Genomic DNA, 2,352 nt, shown 5'->3' on the forward strand with positions numbered 1-2,352 from the left:
TTTTTTTTGTTTGTTGTTTCTGAAGTTTTTAATCTGTGCGCTTCAAGTGCGTATGCTTGGTTTGCATTCTAGGGACCTTGAGATAGTTCCTATAGATCCCGAAATTGAAAGACCCCGTATGTTCTTTAGGAAACTTACCTCTAATCCAGAGATTGCTAAGTCGTCTGACCCAAAAGTCATGGCTGAACAAAACCCACCAGTTCCCGCTAATCAACTCCTAGAACCCCAAGCCCCCCACTTACCTATGGTGGGAGAGCAACCGCTTCGGCCACTTAGGGACTACTTTGTTCCTAATGCATACACATCACCGTCCTGCATCCAGTTCCAAAATGTTTAGGTGGCACAATTTGAGATTAAGACTTCGATCATCTCCATGTTGTCCACATTTTATGGGAACTCCACAGAAAATCCTTATCAGCATCTAGATGAGTTCTTGGAGATTTGCTCCACCATCTGCATACCAAATTTTAGTGATGATGCTCTCCGCCTTAGGCTCTTTCCATTCTCCCTTAATGATAAAACCAAATATTGACTAATGTCCTTAGATTCGAACTCAACAACCAACTAGGCTACCATGCAACATGAATTCCTAAAGAAGTAATTTCCAATTGAGAAGACTAACCAGCTTCAGAGAGCCATCACGAGCTTTTCACATATGGATGGGGAACTTTTCTTTGAGACCTGGGAGCAATTTAGGGACCTGCTCCATAAATGCCCACATCATCAGGTCCTCAAGTGGCAATTGGTGCAAACCCTTTACGAACAGTTAGCTGAGAGAGATAGGTCCATGGTAGATGCCTCATGTGGAGGTACTTTCCTCAAAAAGTACAAAAATAAGGCATGGGTTCTCTTTGAGAATATTTCCTAGAATTCTTAGAAGCACACTGCTGCTGCTCATAGAACCTCCAACGCATCCACTTCCAAATATAAGGGAGTTTAAGAGTTGGCTACAAGTCATGACCTAGCCCTTACCCTCCACTCCATATCCAAAAAACTGGACCAATGCTTGTCGTTACTATTTCCTCGGGTGCGTTTCTAGAGGGGGTGTGAATAGACGTATTTCGCACTTTTCATGGATATGAAAAGTTTCTACAATCACAAGATTATCTTGGCAAGAGCAAAAGTATTATATCACAATTTATATTTAAAGCATATAAAAAAAATCAAGCAAAATGAAGGAGAAAGGATAAGAGAAGCTTAACATGGCGATGTTAACGTGGTTTGGCACCATTTCTACATCCACGCCTTGAGACCATCTTAAGGATTTCCCAAATCCACTAAGCAACCCTCCTTCACTAGCAGAGAAGCCTTTACAATTCAGCTTCTCGAAAAGAGCTAGAACAAGGTGCTCACCTAGAGTCACCTTAAAAAGGCTAACAAAGAACCCTTAAATCCAATAAACTTGAAACAATGAGATAAAATAACAAGAAACCCCTTAAGAGCAGATACACAAACACCTCACACTATTCTCTCTTTGCAAATGATGTGGGAATAGAGTAAAGAGCAAGAGAGCTTGAGAGCACAAATGAAACCCTAGAATGAATGCTCAATGAATGTTCTCAACAACCAAAGATTGCTTAACTAATGTGAAATAAATGAGCAAGACTCATTTTAAAGGCCAAAGGGACGTGCAATTCACTGGAGAGCTGTTGGGCATCAATGGACATAAGACAATTTGAAAACTAGCTGTTAATACGCATTAAATGCAGTCTACAGCCTGACATTCATCAACAAGGTCATGTCTTTGTCGATAAATCTTATGCATGGCTTCATTGACAAAACCCTGTGTTCATCGATGAACCTGCTGTTCTGAATTCAGGTGGCTCTTGGTTTATTTTCATCGACGACTCCCCTATGTATGTCGACAAACCACACATTGTTCTTTGTCACCGATCCCTTGTATTCATTGACAAAGCTCCTCTAAATTTTTAGGTGGTCTAGGTATTTTTTCTTTGATGAGTACTCTATGTACGTCGATGATGTCCCTTTTAATGTTCATTGATGAATCCTCTGTATTCGTCGACAAACCCTTTACTTGTATTGTTTCAAATATGTTTGAACTTGGTTTTTGTTCAAGTAAAGGCTCCATCTTGTCTAGAATTAAGTTTAACCAATTTTAAGACGTCTTGGGTTCGATAAAACCTATTTGAAAGTCATTTAGACATCATATGAAGTTTAAGTGACTTGATATGCATATGTATGCTCAAAATCTTGTTCTAACCTATTATATACTATATGCATGCATAATTTTTTCGTCTCTTGCCGAATACTCTTGAACCATGCCACATGCACAGGAGTTACAATACTACTCTCATACGCACAACCTAGCACATATGTAGAAATTATAAATGC

At 39.5% G+C, this 2,352-nt stretch overlaps 1 non-coding gene across 1 annotated transcript; it reads right to left on the minus strand.

Moving 5' to 3' along the window:
- Positions 1-623: 623 nt before the first annotated feature.
- On the minus strand, positions 624-729 carry LOC131167212 (small nucleolar RNA R71). Its single transcript, XR_009140067.1, has one exon. It is a non-coding gene; the product is annotated as a small nucleolar RNA R71 (small nucleolar RNA).
- Positions 730-2,352: the final 1,623 nt, after the last annotated feature.

Source organism: Malania oleifera, chromosome 10 (assembly GCF_029873635.1).
Source record: "Malania oleifera isolate guangnan ecotype guangnan chromosome 10, ASM2987363v1, whole genome shotgun sequence".
Taxonomy (NCBI): domain Eukaryota; kingdom Viridiplantae; phylum Streptophyta; class Magnoliopsida; order Santalales; family Ximeniaceae; genus Malania; species Malania oleifera.